Genomic DNA, 18,145 nt, shown 5'->3' with positions numbered 1-18,145 from the left:
CTAGGCGGTAGCGCCCCGATTCGAGACGTCTGTCTGAGGATGACAGTGATTACTCCATTGTTGGAGCAGATCAGAGAGGCGCAGGTTGAGGGCCTAAAGGTGGAGTGCCAGAAGTGCGAGCAAATCATATGCCAGATGGACTCATTTGATTATGACAATCATTGGTTGTTAACCCTGCATGGGAGGGTATGGGTTCCGTACTGGGGCAAAGTACGACTGGTTCTGATGGATGAGGCCCATAAGTCGAGGTTTTCCTTCCATCTCAGGGCAACGAAGATGTATAGGGATCTTCACCCTAATTAGTGGGGGGCCTGCATGAAGCGGTACATAGCATGGTATGTATAGAGGTGCTTGCCCGCAGGAAGGTCAAGGCCGAACACTAACAACCCCATGACAAGATGCATCCGTTAGATATTCGCGTGTAGAAATTGGAGGATATCACCATGGATTTCATCACCAAGCCTCCCATGACCGCGGGTGGAGTAGATTCGATATGGGTCATCGTGGATCGGTTGATTAAGAGTGCTCATTTATCCCAATCCAGAAGAGTATTTCAGCTGAGAAGCTAACTGATATTTACGTTCATGAGATAGTGTCATGACATGGGGTGCCTGTCTTGGTGGTGTCAGACCGAGATGTCCGTTTCACTTCCAGATTTTGGAAACGGTTCAACGATTAGACAGGTACTCGTCTCCACTTAAACACAACTTTCCACCCTTAGACAGATGGAAAAAGCGAGAGGATGATACAGACTCTCGAGGACATGCTATGCACATGTGTCTTAAACTTCCTTGGCAGTAGGGATAAATATTTTCGATTAACGGATTTTTCATATAAAAACAGTTACCACTCCAACATAGACCAAACTCCCTTCGAGATGCTCTACGGGATGAAGTGTAGGACCCCAATCTGTTGGGGCGAGGTTGGTCAGAGAGTCATGGGGAGTACTGAGGTAGCAATCAAGACTACAGAGAGGATCCAGCAGGTCTGGAGCAGGCTCCAGACTGCTCGGAGTCGGCAAAAGAGCTACGCCGACAAGCAGCATTCCGACTTAGAGTTTCAGGTGGGTGACATGGTCTTCCTGAAGGTGTCACCTTGGAATGGTGTCATCTGGTTCAGGAAGCTGGGCAAGCTGGGCCCCAGATACTGATGGGTCTTATGTACTCTAACATTCCCATGGTGCACATACAACCCTAATGCTTTGGATCTAAGTTTTCTCTAATTATACATGCAATAAACATTTTCCAAAGCATGAGGCCTATACTAGCATGCAATGTGATATTTGGATCATAAAAACTAGTTAGAATATTAACTTGTGTAATAGCTTGTAGAACTTGGCCTTAAGAAAGCTTAGCACCTCAAGTTTGATGCCTCAAATGGTTCACAAAACATCAAGAGCAATTGGATGAATATAGAAGAGGTTAAGGAGACTCAAAATCGGTTATGCCTTCTTCTCATGCATGGGGTCACCAATTTTGGACACTAGGGCACATATTTATAGTGTTGAATTCTAAGAGTCACATGTAACCATAATTCACACACTTATATTTATGATCCAATTAATTTTTACTATCACTTGATTGAATAACTCATAAGATTAGCCCATCAACAAATCAATCATGAATAATTAGCCCAATTCATATGTATGATTGATTTACATAATCAGTTCCCGTTAATTTAATTAGTCTCATTTGATCACTAAATTAATTCCAAATTAATTATTGATCAATACTAATTAAATAATATGATTTCTCAATTAATATATTATACTTATAATATATTGATAAACCAGAAATAACCTCATTCTCAAATATCCATCCTACCAAATTGCTTTGATGAATGCAACATAAATGGACCATACTACTATCGGTTCAAGTACATACCAGTTATAGTTATGGGGTAAGCCACCTAATCCAACAGTCTCCCACTTGGATAAGTCTAATAACTATAACTACGAATGTAACTTAAAATCCTGTAAGTCCCGAATTCTCCTATGAATCAATCGGATTCACTTTGATGGTGTGGAATCCCAATCAAGTTAATGATGCAAGATCAAATATGTAATAAGAACACAAATAGTTAATCTTCGATGCACACTATTATATTGAATAGTCAAGTACATAAGATTCCGGTTACACACTGTTCTCTCTTGTTTCTCTCTAAACTCACGTCCAATGCATGTGGCAGCCCATTGAACGTCCAACACCCTATTTTAGGCTTAGATAAAACTATTTATACCTAGACCTAATAACCAAGCCCAAGCCCAAAACGTAAACAAAACAATATAAGGCCTAACCGAAATCACATGGAATTTCGGTCCAATCAACAGCAAAACATGGTGTTTTCTATCCTAGGCCTAGAACTCTAATAGCTTAAGAAAAACAAAGTATAAACCACAATTTATGACCTAACCATCTCCCCCTTGGTTTATAGCTTTCTTTTCTTACGACCTAACAAACTCCCCCTTAGATTGTAGCTTTCTATTCTTTTTAATCTTTGCTTTGTTCCTGGATTCAACTTTTGTCTTTGATTTCTTCACAAATTCAAGATGAACATATGAATTTATTGGGTGTAGAGGCTTCTTCCGAGGATTCTTGAAAATCAACACTTGCAACTTTGAGAATCTTCATAGAAAATAACAAGAAACCGATTCTTCTGGATCATTTCAGCAAGTTTATAGATAGCAACAAATTGATTGAGGAGGCTTCAACGCAACTTGTCACATAATGTTCAAAAACAGCTTCACATTGCTTCTGGGTTTGAAAAATTGAATGTTAAAAAATAATCATCACTTCTTGTTCCTTCAAATGAGAATCCTTTAACGATCACCGTTGCTCCTTGAAAAGTAACAAATGACTGAAAAGTCCATGTGGATCACAAAATCATAAAGACCCTTCTCACCACAGTTGTTCAAGGACCCAACCTTGGCTCAGAAGGAGACTACTCGTAGTATCTGTGCGAACTCGGAGGAACGCACTGCGATTTATTGAGTATCGGAGAACTACTCGTGGCTAGTTTTGATGTTAGCCCCTGTATATCCTAGATCAAAGATCTCAATACACTTTTCAAGTTAACAAATTAACTTGGCCCTTGGCGAGACGTTCAGTGGTATCTGTTTCCCTGTAGGGTGAATCGCGCTGGTGCCGTGATAGTTCTTAGGTAAAGAACGCTAACAAGACCAATATGACAATCTTTACAGTTTCAGACATTCAATTCCCTAAATATGATAGTTCTTATAAAGAAACAGCCTAACTAAAATTATGTACAGTGTTACACCAGGTATGAAACATTATCCGTCAATTTAGAAATAAATGGGTTTTGGATTTTGGGTTTCACTTTGAATCATGGTGACAATGACTTCTAAGATCACAAACACAAACTATTTGGTAATAGTCAGCTGAGTTGTTATATACTCGAACTTCAAGGGGTACCGGTATGTGGAAGTGATTTAATGGAGAAAATTTAGATATAGGTGAAGAATGGTTGGATGTTTCACATTAGTCATGGTGAAAATGACTTTTGATCATTAATATTTGATGCGAAGACTCCTATTAAGACTGGTATACATCTCAATATGAAAGAGTCTTTCATTCGCTTTTGAATCTTCCATCAATTCCTTTCCAAGTCTCTTCTCCCTTGCTTAGAATATTCCGATACAATCTTCTTGAGTCTCTTCTTCTTAAGAATTCACATTTCAAGATAAATGGAATTTAGAGATAAAAACAAAATAAAACTAAACTTAGCACACAAATAAAGCAACTAAGAATAAAAATTAAAATTAAAATATGCTCAAAACAATGAAGATATTTTTGGAGTTTTGATTTTTCTCAAGAAGAAATAAAAAAGGATAAAACATATTTTTGTATTTTTGAATTTTATGAAAACAGAAATAAGCATATTTTTTGTAATTTTTTTGAATTTTTATGTTTTTTTGAAAATTTTAATTCTCCCCCCTAAATTTGTGCATATAAGAAAATATGAACAAATTTAAGAAAATCAAAAATAAGATACAAAATGTACAAAACAGGAACTTTTGGGATCAAAGTTGTTAGACAATTTAACTTGCTCTTTATCACTAAATCTCATATCACTTCCCAAATAATACCTATGAATGAAAAATCACATTTTTGTATTTTTGATATTATAATTTTCTATATTTTGATTTGTCCCCCTTAATTTGGGCACGGGGAAGAAAGAAAAGAAAATAAATGCGCAAATTAAAAAAATGTCTTCAAAATGAATCATTTTAATAAAAACTTAGAAGTATTGAGAAGAAAACTCAAACCGTAATTCAGCAATTTAAGTTGCATCCAGATGATCTAAGAACAACACGCATATGCAACAACACAGTCAGCCTTAGCTGTGTTTCAATTGCGGAACATATTCAAAAATTCTTCACATCGTTAAGTACAATCCCCATTTGTGTGACTCTTTTTTCTTTCTTTCCCGCAAAGGACACACACTCTCAATTGAAGTTCTGAATGTTTTACAGTTGAGAGACGTCCCCTATCATGTGCTTGGAACAACCACTATCAAAAAACTGAAGTTTGGTGATATTCCTCCATAGCTACTCCAACACATAGTGCGAGATTAGTTGGCCTCTGGTACCCAATCCATTTTGAAGCTGGGTTGACCATTATCATCTACACAAGGTACTCTCTCCCATGACATATCCTGTTTATCAGACACAGAAGATGAAGAAATGTTAGAATCATTAGATGATTTTGAAGTTTGAAACTTTGGGACCCATCTATAGTCGGGTTTAACCAATTTCTTGTTTGATCAGATGGATGCCTTATCGCTAGCTTTAGAACTTGAAACCGATTTCCGAGATGAATTTGAACTAACTGATCTTGATTTAACTAAGCCATCTCTGGAATTTGGCTTGTCAGACATTCCCTTCTTGTCATTGGGTGATTCTTTCCCTTCTTAGCATTGCAGTCACCATTACGCGATTGTGACCTTGAAGGATTTCTTTTGGAGGATCTCCCTCTTGGCATGTTCTGCTAACTTTTTCTGTAGCAAGGAACATACGAACGATGTGGGAAATTTCTAGCAATGTGAGCGGGAGTCCCTCAGTTAAAGCACGTCTGTCTTTTCATATAAATCAGATTGTGACTTGGTCCTTGTCCAACTGAAGTTCGTTTCGAAGAACTTCCATAACAACAAGCACAAGAGCATTTGTTAGACTGCTTGACAGATTTTTGTGGTTGCGATTTTTCAGCAGCGGGAGTGTCATCATCACAGGATTTTGAAACACATTCAGCAGACTCATGATTGGTTTTTCTTTACTCACTCTCATCTTGCACTGCTTCTTTATCTTTATATGAAGCAAAGGCATTAGTATAGTTCACCTTAATATTTTTAGTTGGGCCGGATTGTTCCGTCTTAACTGAAGCTGGTATAGGGGGCGGGCCAAACTAAACAATTGTCTCTACCTCATTGGTTTGAAGGGTTGGGGTATAGTTGTCATTAAAAGGAGGTGGAACAATATGATACCCTAGACCCTTATTCTGATTATCTTTAAATTTTAAATGTTTTTCAATCATGGACTCTACTTTCTTACTTGACACATCAAACTTGTTAAAATTAAAGTCTGCATTTCCAAACTTATTTTTCAATGTATCAAGCATGGCAGTTAGATTAGCAATCTCTACTTGAGCATAGTTGTATTTTTCACATTTAATATTGTATTCTTCCTTTATTATTTTTAAATCTTTTGTTTAGGCCTCTAATTGTTGTTTTAAGGGTTTTTGAGCCTTCATGAGAGTGTATCCTTCATAGTTAAGGTCATAAATTTCCCTAATTAATATATCAATTTGATCACGATAAAGTTTAATTATATCACTAAATGCTTGAGAATCGGAAGTTTCATTGACCTCTTTTGTGATTGATGAAATCATTATTCACTAAAAAGGATAATTTACCAAAAATAGAAGTGATTGTGAAACCAAGAAAAATTCCCTTTGACTTGAAACCTCGATGTCAAACTTGAAACTCAAACTTAAAAAGTCAAACTTGAAAAATCAAACTTGAAAGTCAAACTTAAAAATTCAAACTTGAAAGTCAAACTTAAAAGGTCAAACTTGAAAGTCAAACTTAAAAAGTAAAAACCAAAAGTCAAACTTAAAAGTCACAACTAAAAGTCAAACGTGAAAACATGAAAGTTAAACAAGAAAGTCAAAGTTAAAGGTCAAAGGTCAAACTTGAAAGTCAAAAGTCAAAGGTGAAAGTGAAAATTCTTTGTCCAAAAAGAATAAACTTGACCAAAAAGAAAAGTTTCTAAACTAGAAAACGGAAATTTCTAGACCAAAACCGAAAGTATTCGACCAAAAACGGGCCCTTTTGACTAAAAAGAAAGCTTTAATATCGAAAAGAAGCTTTAATACCGAAAACTTGATTTTTGGACCAAAAATGTCAAAAATACGAAATTTGCACCGAAATTGCGAGGGTTGAAGATTCAGATCCGAGAGCAGCACTGAAATCCAACACCGAGAACAAGGAATCGAGAATCTGGAGATCCAAACCGAAATCATGAGGCCGAGAAGTCTCGCACTGAGAACTGCTTCTGACCGAACACGTGAGACTGAACACCTGCGAGGTGAGGTCAACAAACCAAGAACATGCAAGAATGAGTACTGTTGGACCGATAACCTCACACCGACTGAGAGCTGATACAGCTGACCGAAGACCGAAGTTAGCCGCCGAGAACCTCCTAGGGTTTGACTGAGACCATGGGGTTCCGCCTAGATCTCGCAAATCTTAACCTAAAATGCCCAAAACTTGCCAAAAACATAGGATTTTCAAATTTTTAATGCCGAACTCGATATAAACTAAAAAAATATGAACAACACGAAAAACAATGGCCGGAAATTCATAAAATATAAATAAAAAACACCAAGAAAATCCAAGAAAAACCATTTGCAATGCCCCGATTGATACCGATCCAAGCTCTGATATCAGTTGTAAGTCCCGAATTCTCCTACGAGTAAATCAGATTCACTTTGATGGTGTGGAATCCCAATCAAGTGAATGATGCAAGATCAAATATGTAATAAGAACACAAATAGTTAATCTTCAATGCACACTATTAGATTGAATAGTCGGGTACATAAGATTCCGATTACACACTGTTCTCTCTTGTTTCTTTATAAACTCACATCCAATGCGTGTGGCAACCCCTTGAACGTCCAACACCCTATTTTAGGCTTAGATAACACTATTTATACCTAGACCTAACACCCAATCCCAAGCCCAAAACATAAACAAAAAAATATAAGGCCTAACCGAAATCACATGAATTTTCGGTCCAATCAACACCAAACCATGGTGTTTTCTATCCTAGACCTAGAACTCCAAAAACTTAAGAAAATTAAAGTTTAAACCACAATTTATGACCTAACAAGTCCGATTAGCAATCATAGCTCTCAAAAAGCCGTTGTCGAACTCTGACTCGTCTATTAGATAAGGGATCATATAATACTCTATTCTACAAGATATCGTGTGGATAAGGACATGGAATAAAGTAATACTCATTGTCCAACAGTTTGTTTCCCAATTTCTGATTTGTTTGACATATAGCATAATTGAACACATCAATAGAGTTCTGACCTTGCCCGACACATAATTCAAACAAAATCATCAACGGCCCCAAGATATTACTTTTAATCCTCTTAGGATAAAAGGAACAGATAAACTTTGACTTATATGCTTGTACAAACTATTTGTTGAATCATAGACAACAAAAAATTTTATAACACTGAGTTACTGATGGTTTTTTGCACTATCAATGTACAACTAACTCATAATCACTAACATATATCTTGGTTTGAAGACTATACAATATTATCGTCTCACAATCACCCGTGATAAATTCCATGAAGTGATTCATGTGAGCGTGGGTTTAATCCAATTCTTAACTATTATTTTAGGAGCACTCATGAATGTTTGTAGGAATCTTTTTCTATGTCTAACACCTTAGAAAATCTTACAAAAACCCATTCATGATAGTCTACTTTCATAACCTACTTCCAAAGTATGATCGACTGTGGATGGTTTGAGTAATCTCATTATTCTGGAAGTCAAAACATGCAAAATGAAACAATAGTAAATAATTGACACAAGACAGTAACTTTACTTATAAATAAAAACTCCTTTTACTTAGTCATCAAAAGTCAATTACATTTTAGCTATTACAAGGTTCAAAATGTTTATCTAATCATTAAAACTAATATCCTCCTCCAGCTCGATACTTCTAGCGTGCTGCAAGTGCTTAACCATGCTCAGTCCCTTCGTAAGGGGATCAGCTAGGTATTATTCTGACGATACCCTCTTCACCACGAGGAGTCCCTCTTCTACTTGATGTCTAATGAAGTGATATTTTATGTTGATGTTCCTGGATCTGCTATGATCTTTTGGTTCCTTGGATAAGGCGACTGCATTTTCACTATCACAAAAAATACCATTAGCTCCTTTAGATCTAGTACAATGCCAAGGTATTTGATGGAGTTCTTTAGCCATATCGCCTCCTTCGATGCTTCACTTGCTGATACATACTCTGATTCGCACATTGAATAAGCCACAGTCTCCTATTTGGAACTTTTACAAGTTATTGCTCCTCCATTTAGGGTAAATATCTAGCTCGACTAAGAGCAGAAATGATCTCTGTCGGTCTGAAAGCTAGCATCACTATACCTTGTCACTCTCAAATCATCACTCCCACCGAGGGTAAGAATCCAGTCCTTAGTCCTCCACAAGTACTTAAAAATGTTCTTTATCGCAACCCAGTGAGCTTTAGCAGGATTCCCTTGAGATCTGCTAAGCATGCTCAACGCAAAGGCTACATCAGGGAGAGTACATGTCATAGCATACATAATCGATCCAACTACAAAATCATATGATATTCGACTCATTTCTACTATCTCAACATCGATACTTGGACTCTGAGTCTTACTCAGTTTTGCATTGCTCTGGATAGGTAATTCTCCTCTCTTGGAATTTTCCATGCTGAAATGTTTCAACATTTTGTCCAAGTAGAAACTTTGACTAAGTCCTATTAGTATTCTACTACTATTTCTCAAAATCCTTATCCCTAGAATATAAGTAGCTTCTCCGAGGTGCTTGATAACAAAACACTTCCTAAGCCAGGAACCTCATGCAAGGTTGGAATGTCATTTCCTTTGAGTAATATGTCATCCACATACAACATCAGAAAGCTGACTATACTCCCACTAGATTTGACATATACACAGGACTCATCCTCGCTTCTTGAGAAACCAAACTCTTTGACTTTCTTATCGAAACAAAGATTCCATCTGCGAGATGCTTGTTTAAATCCATAAAAGGATTCCTCAAGCGTATACACTCTATTAGGGTACTTCACATCGACAAAACCCTCTATCTAATTCATGTAAACATCTTCAGCCAACTTCCCATTAAGGAAAGTGGTTTTAACATCCGTTTGTCATATTTCATAATCATGAAATGTAGCTATGGCTAGCATAACCCTTATAGATTTAATTTTGGCCACTGGTGAGAAGGTCTCGTCACAGTCAACTCCAGGAGTTTGAGTAAAGCCCTTCACAACTAATCATGCCTTATATGTGTGTACTTTCCCATCGATGTCAGTCTTCTTCTTGAAGATCCATTTGCACCCGACCATTTTACGACCTGATACATTATCAACCAAGTTCCAAACTTGATTGTCATACATGGACTGAATCTTGCTCTCCATTGCCTCTTTCCATTTAGTAGACTCGTGGCCTACCATGGCTTCCTTGTAGTTGTTAGGTTCATCCAAATTTACCAGTGTTCTATCACTGATAAATGTATCACTTTTAGTAGCAATATGGAAACCATAAAACTCAGTTGCCATTTTGACTCTATTGGAACGTCTCAAATGTAAGGACTCGTCAATTGGTTCAACAGAAGTTTCCTCCTCAGGTTGAGTGCTAGTGTTTGAGGTTCCTACCTCACTTAACTCTTGAAGCTCTTTAAGGTCAATTTGCCTCCCAATGTTCACTTGGCATGTGATTTCTCTCTTGCAAAAAACCCCTCTCCTTGTAACGAAGACAACATTGTCACTCGGTCTATATAAGAGATATCCAAAGGATTTCTGCGGGTAGCTGATGAAAATACATCCCTCACTACAAGGTACGAGTTTGTCGTGAGTCTCCGATTTTGATACAATATTTTGTTATGATGAATTGAGATAGATGATTTATGATCTTTATTATGATGTTTGATGAATTATGGTTTTCTTATATGATTTGTAAAATGAAAATTTTGGATCGTATTTTTGGGATGTGTCAGTTATAATGTTTTTTCCACAAGTTATCTAGTCTACAAAAAAACTTCACTTGTTTGAAAAAAATATTTTTAGACAAACTTCAACGCAATGTATGAAATGACCGAAAAGTCAAAAGATCATGTGTCTTATACTTTTGGAAAGCTCTGGATGTTTAGTTCTAATGAAAAAAATAATAAGTGTTTTGATGTTTTGTAGAGGAAGTTATATGTTTTCGCCATAGGCTGTCCAATGTACAAAAAAATGTTTGGTGATCTGAAAAAAATATTTATGGACCAACTTCAACGTGATGTCTAGAACGGTCAAAAAGTAAAAAAAAATTGTGTATCTTATATATTTGGAAAACCCTGGATGTATAGTTTCCGGTAAATAAAATCGAAGTCTTTTGGAGTTTCGTGGAGGAAGTTATTTTCTTTTTTCCACAATGTGTTTAGTGTACAGATAAATGTCACGTGATATGAAAATATGTTATGTGTTATGAAAAGATATTCAATGGTCTGAAAATCTGTTTAATGGTCTAGAAATATGTAATGTGGGGTCAAAATATGTAACATGGTACACAAATATGCTCTTATGTGTAAGATCAATAGCCTCCTGCCATGTTCATGGAGGCCCATCACCTAAGTTGTTTCGTGTAATGTCGTGTTCCGAATCGCTTTCCTAATTTAGGATTGTGGTCTGGAGATAGGTTATCATAAGGATTAGGGCCTTTGGAAAAGAGAGATCTATAACCATTTAGGTACAGATAATATAATCAAGGTGATCTGGGAGTTTGGGTTATGTCTTGGAGCCAAGGGGGTAAAATCGGTAAAGTGGCATTTCGAGCTCTTTATGAATTTTGAATTTTATTTTGGAAGGTTTTGAGGTGAGGATAAGTTGATAAATGTGTAGAGCTTCTCACCACCTTTTCCGTAGATATAAAGAACGTAAAAAACGGAGTTCAAACGAAAAAGTTATGGTCATTTGAAGTTGGAGTGGTTCGGGCGAGTGATCGTTGACTTGTTGACCAAACTCATTTAAGGCTCATGACATGAGCATGAAGTGCTCACAATGTGAGATGCACTTCATGCACCAAAACCCTAATTTTTGGGTATTTACAGGTATGAGATGATTAGGGTTGTTTCTCCTCAGCCTCTTTCACTCCTAAGTCACTGAAAAACCCAAGATTCGGCCTTCTTGAGCACTTGAGCAATTGTTGGTGGTATTAGTGACCTGTAGTGGTTGATTTCCTTGAAGAAGAAGAAGAAGAAGCTCTTGTGTAGGTTCCTTTAGACAAGATAAGGTCCTTCTAGTGGCACTTTTGTGTTCATAAGCCTTTGTAAGACTCAAAGATTCCACCTTTCTATTCTAATTTTGCTAGATCTAGGTTATGGTTACATTTTTTTGAATGGGATCTTGAAGTATCATGCATGAAGTCCATAAACTTAGCAACTTTATGGACCATTAATTCATTTGTTGTGTTAAAACTCTTGGATCTGGATTTTGGTGCCATTTATGGGCTCCAATTTTGAATCTTGATGTTTATACTCATATTTTGAACTAACTAGTATTTAAGTCATATATTGGACACATGTGACTAAAAAGCTTCGATTGTCATGGTCCTTGAGGTCAAGGAAGACCCTCTAGACTGTCCCATGTTAAGGCTTAATGGATTAGGAGCTTAAAGCTCATTTTTGGTCAGATCTGGACTCATGACGTGAGGAATAAAGCCACATGATGTGAGAACATATTTATGGAAGCTTTTAGGCCAAAGTCACGAGGTCATGACGTGAGCATAAGGTTCTCAGGATGTGAGAACGTGTTGTGCAAGTTTTGGACTCTTTGAATGCTAGCTAGTTTGGTCTCAGACTTATCCTTTAGCTTGGGCTCATAATGGACTAAGGATTTTAGAGTAATGGACTTCTAGTTGGGCTTGCCTTGCTAGGTTTTCCCTAATAAGCCTTAGATGATGAATTGGGCCTTAGTGGGCCCAATGGAGTTTGGCCTTGTTTGGGCCCAATGGGATTTGGTAAATTGTAGGCTTGGTTAGTTGGACCATTTTTCTGAGTAGTACTTGGTGGTTTTGTCATGGGCAACTATTAAAGAATGGTTTGGTTATTGGCTCAGTTTGTGGAAGCCGGTTCGTAGCAGTTGCAACAATTGTTGGATTTATCTGCCATTCGAGGTGAGTTGTACTCACTATACTAATAGGGTCAAAGGCACCAACATCGGCCCTTTAAGGATTGTATAAGTGATCGATTAGGTCGGTATCCTGGTAAATAGTATAATGTTATGTTAGTTACTGATTAGGTCGGTATCCTGGTTATAGGATGTTGCCATGACTAGTGATCTGTTAGATCGGTTTGATTGTTATATGCATGCTAGCGTATGATATGTATGTGCACATGATATTTTGATTGGGGTTGGGTTGAGGCGTCCTGCTTTGTGCTGAAGGCCAACATACCCTTGGCGAACCGGATATACTACTGACCCGGGAGGGCATATTAGTCGGACCAAAGGACTGACGAGCGGTCTGGATAGGTTGAAGGCCCTGAGAGGCGATCCAGACGTGACGAAGGCTTGGAGAGCAGTCCTGATTGACTGATGGCCTGCAAGGGGGTCTAGTCAGGCTTAAGGCTCATTATACATGCCGTTTGTTTATATGATATGATTATGATTGTATGGCGTTGGTATTTTGGGGAAAATCACTAAGCTTCAGGCTTACAGTTATTGATTTTGTTTCAGGTACTTCTGATGATCGTGGGAAGGAGAAGGCATGACCGTGCACCTCCGTATATTTTTATGATTTGATTCTGGGATATCTGACATTAATCCATTTTGAAAACATGTTTGTAATATTTATCGGTTTTGGAATGATTTAAAAAGATTTAATTTGGCTTGATTTTTATAGATGTTACAAGTTGGTATCAGAGCCTTTGTTTGAGTGAATTGGAGGAAACACTCGTGTGTTTCCACTCTCCAACCTCAAACTAAGGACACAGTTTTAAAATGATTTTTCTAAATTGTTTACAGAATACTAAAGGAGTATACAAGTGTACGATCAGTCGGAGCACGCGAATAGACCTCAAGATACCTTACGGATTATTTGATTTTGTGATATGTTAGAATAGCATGCTAGTACTAGGCTAGGGATCTTCAGGAATGGCATGATAGAATTGCTTGATTATATGGTGCCTGGTAGCCTATGGTTTTTCCTTATATGAAATTGACATAATTACTGTAGATGCTTAGTGTATGCATCACAGTCGTACATAATTAAGATTTTATACCCTGAGAATCTTTGGTTTGGCCCTATTTCATGTTCTTGTCTAATTTAAGGGCTTAGGGTAGGATCAAGTATTCAAAAGTCTATAGGGTCTAATGTTATGTATGGCTAGCATACACGAGTGCTGCAGGGTTGGCGGAAGTTTCATGGATGGGTGGGTTATGTGAGGTAAGTAGGCCAGTTCTGAGATATTTAGCCTTCCTATAGGAGTGAGGATTGAGCACTCGCCATGCATATCTATCTTGTTAGGGTGTTGTGATGATACTTGAGTCAAATATAGGTAGGTGTGGATGGTAGTATGGGCCCGTACTACTTAAAGCACATGGCCCATACATCTACCAAGGAAGTCACAACCCCTATGGATTAGTTGGGAGTAGGTTCCCCATTGTTTACGCAGATTATCTGATATCTTCTTGATATATTTTCAGCATGGTGGTTACTAGACGATTTGTCACTGGATCCGGATCAGGATCAAGAGATGGCGGTCAAGAGGAACCAGCAGTACCTGAGACTATCAGTCAGATGAGACCGGATGAGATGGACGCCATGATTCGGGAGATCCTGTAGGATGAGGTTGCTATACTATTCTAGGCATAGTTTCTGGACATGTTTGCGTCTATTAAGACCACCATGGTTGAGTTATTTGATGAGTGCTATGTATCCATTGCTGACACGGTTGCCGCAGCAGCTACAACAGCTGTAACGGCGGAAGGGGGAAGAGCTAGTCAGGCTTTTCAGTATAGGGACTTTCATAACATGAAGCCCCAACTTTTGAGTGGATTTAGGACCTGATTATAGCCATGAGGTGGTTGTCTGACGGGGATGGGTGTTTATTCACGAGATCATGTCTTGCTGTCCAGCAGGTCACATGTGCCCTAAACCTACTAAGGTTTGGGGAAAGGACTGGTGGAGGTTGATGACAGGGCCATACCCTGATGATCAGAGACCTGTTGTTACTTGGGAGCAGTTCAGGGATATGTTCCATGCTCGCTACATCTCGTAGGACGAGAGGGAGTGGTTAGATCAGAAGTTTTTGGATTTGAGATAGGATGCTAAGACGGTGACAAAGATCACCCGTATGTTCACGGAGAGGGAGATTTCTGTCCGGAGTTTGGTTTTGAGCAGGCTTAGATGACACGTTATTTGAGCATGCTCAAGACAGGCATCCGTAAGTTGTTGCGACCCAACGTTGTGATACACTGTTGGAGTTATAGGAGGCCGCTAGGCAGCGTGAGCTTGAGATCGATTTATAGTTATGGGAGCAGATTCAGGCCCCGACGCAGTCACAGCTGATGCCAAAGAAGTCTAAGACTGCTAATTCCAGGACAGGAGGACAGCAGGGTCGCACTTGTGGCAAGTGCGGGAAGGGTCACTCGGGGGTTGCAGATCTAGTAGTGCATGCCGCAAATGCAGCAAGGAGGGGCATTTTGCATGGGATTGTCACCAGCCAGCACAGGTTCAGGATAAGAGGATTTTCTACAACTGCTATCAGGTTGGTTACGTGAAGACCAACTGTACAAAGTTCCCTATCAGGCCGGTGCACACTCCAGCGCTGACTACACTGAGGGTTACTGATGAGGGTCAAGGTAGAGCAGAGCCTCCAAGGGCTCAGGGACGTGCTTTTCAACTTACAGTAAAGGAGGCCAGGGCAGCACTAGATGTCGTTGCTGGTATGTTTCTACCTTTTATCTTATTGTTTATGATTATATTGTGAACTTTCCATTACATTCTACAGAAGATGTTAGAACATATGAGGATCAGGGGAATTTAGTATCGAAGGGTTGTAGATGGTTAGGATCTAGGGATGGATTGAGGATGAGAGTTTAGGATAGAGAATCACCATTCCAGGGTCAGTAGTTATGGTTTGGAGATTCAGAAGCATTCTGCTGGGATTCAGGATTCTGTTGAAGTTCGGTTGCTCTTTGCCTAGAGGATTTTTTTTTGCATAGGTTATTCATTCTATGGTTAATCATTCCATGGTTAAGTTCGGTACTACCTAGTAGGGATGGTTAAGTGGTATTTTTGTTTCGCCACTAGTAGGTAGTTGTTAGTGTCCCAAGTGGGGAAAAATTAGGAATTCTCATATGGAGCATTAGCCATTGAGGATTTTGTTTAGCTGACAGGGCTCGACAGCACGGGTGTGTGGGTTATTTAGCGTATGTAGGGGATACACGGGTTACGGATCATACCATGGTTTTCCCGAGAGGGTGGGCAATCAACACGAGGAATAGAGTTAGGCCGGGATGATAGTTTACAAGATTGGATCAGGAGTTCGAAATCCCAAGTGGGGGAGAACTTGCTATATGGGAGAGGGCACCAGGATTGATCTAAGGTTATGCTCACCAGAATTAGGGCGGTATGGATAGACTATAGGCCAGCAGGGCATACCAATCAGGCCGAAGGCCCGGAGAGGCGATCCAGTCATGCTGAAGGTTTTCAGAGTGGTCTAGATAGGCTGAAGGTCCAGTTAGGTGGTCCATTCATGTTGAAGACTCTACGTGTATTCTATTAGATCTATGTTCTGGTGTTGAGCAAACTGCTTTGTGATAAAAACCTATGGAACTATATGTTATCTGTGCTTGATAGTTATCATCTATGGAGTGCCCATAGGAATCGTTAGTGGTCATATAGGAGAGCCTGAAAACTCTTGAGTAGCAAATTGCTCCAAGAAGGGAATCATGCATGGTACAATTTCAGTATTGTGATGCTTTTTTTGTGATGTGAGGAACATTGATTAGGCCTTTAGGGCAGAGGAGGAAAGTGGATACCTTTAGGCCCAAAGGAATGGGCCACTGACGAGAAGATGAAAACGTTGATAGGTTATCGGAAGCGTTCCAGTCATAGGTTGTAGGCCTAGTGATCATAAAGATTCATTACTTCTGCTTGTGGTGTTCTCGGGATTGATGCATTGATGAGGGTCGTGCGAGTCGTAAGTTTGTTGGTTAGATAAAGGAAGCAGTAAGGACTGAAGGGAGTATCAATCAGGTATCATAATGAATCTGGGAAAATGTTTTCCCCGTATTCCTGCATGTTCGTAAGTTGTTGTTAAGGATCATATGTAATGTAGAAGTTCTTGGTTGATCATCTTGTTTTGTTGCTCTGAAGATTGGTAGTGGTATGGTAAAGAGTCAGAGGTTATACTAAGGTTTTGTTGTATCATATGGATTTGAATTGTGAAAGGTTTGCTATTGAACTATTTGAGGGTCTTTTCTACATAATTTATGGTAGTCTCGGTCAGAAACTTGGGATGGTTTCATGGACGACCATTTCGAGATGGCTTATAGTAGAAACTTGCACCGGGGATCGGAATTGTATCCATCTGAGGCACGCACTATGGAGGTCAGTGAGGTAAATGGGGGGGGGGGGGATTTTGGTTTGTGGAGTGAATCGTGAGTTGTAGGCGAAAGGTATGATATCATCTACGGAAAATCGAGGGTTAATAAGTTAGAGCATCCCTGTCTTTCATATTCTGAGAACCAGGTTAGATCTTTTTCCTGATTATCTATGGAAACACATCATGTTGGGAGGGTTGAGGCGGTCCTACTTTATGTAGTAGGCCAAGATACCCGGTGTGGGACGACTGTAAGTCGTAGGTACGGAGACTCAGGAGGAGCAATAGGGTTGAGGTAGTAGGCCAAGATACCTAGTGCAGGACGACTATGAGTCGTAGGCATAAAGCCTCAATGGGAGCTATAGGGTTTTGGCAGTAAGCCAACAAACCTTGAGGATTTCAACCCGATTGTTGAATTAACTCGACATGTTGGTATTCCAGTTGAGGTTAATCGGGTCAGTCATGGGGGTTCATGGTTATGAGCTGGCAGTGATGTGTGTATTAGTTTAGGCGTTAATGGAAACATTGTTGATCGGCACAAGAAGGTTCATCTACTAGATTTTCTCCCACTTTTCATCATATCCAGGGAAATTTTGTTATCAGTATTAGCTTTCATTGGTTTACATAATCAGTCCCCGTTAATTTAATTAGTCTCTTTTGATCACTAAATTAATTCCAAATTAATTCTTTATCAACTCTAATTAAATAACATTATTTCATATTAATATTTTATACTTGTAATATATTAAGAAATCATAAATAACCTCTTTCTCAAATTTCCATCCTATCAGATTGTTCTGGTGAAGGCAACCCAAATGGACCATGCTACTCTTGAGTCATGTTCATACCAATTATAGTTATGGGCTTAAACAGCTAACCCAACAATCTCCCACTTGGATAAGTTAATAACTATTATTGCAAGTATGACTCTAAAATCCCAACTAGCAATCGTAGCTCTTAAAAGTCGCTGTCGAACTCTGACCTACTCAATGAGGTGTCCATTAGATAAGGGATCATATATTCCTCCATTCTAGATATTGTATGAAGTGAGACATGGATTATAATCATTCTCTCTATTTATTTGTTGTTTCCTGATTTCCGATTTATGATGACCGAGTAATTGAACAAATCAAATTAGTCCAGGCTTGGCCAACCACTTAGGTTGTCATCACTAAATCATCGAGAGGCCCACGTATATTGATTTTATTCCACATTGGGTAAAAGGAATGGATAAAACTTGACT

Source organism: Lactuca saligna, chromosome 4, assembly GCF_052625555.1.
Source record: "Lactuca saligna cultivar CGN05327 chromosome 4, ASM5262555v1, whole genome shotgun sequence".
Classification (NCBI taxonomy): domain Eukaryota; kingdom Viridiplantae; phylum Streptophyta; class Magnoliopsida; order Asterales; family Asteraceae; genus Lactuca; species Lactuca saligna.
Note: the sequence above shows the minus strand (reverse complement) of the source record.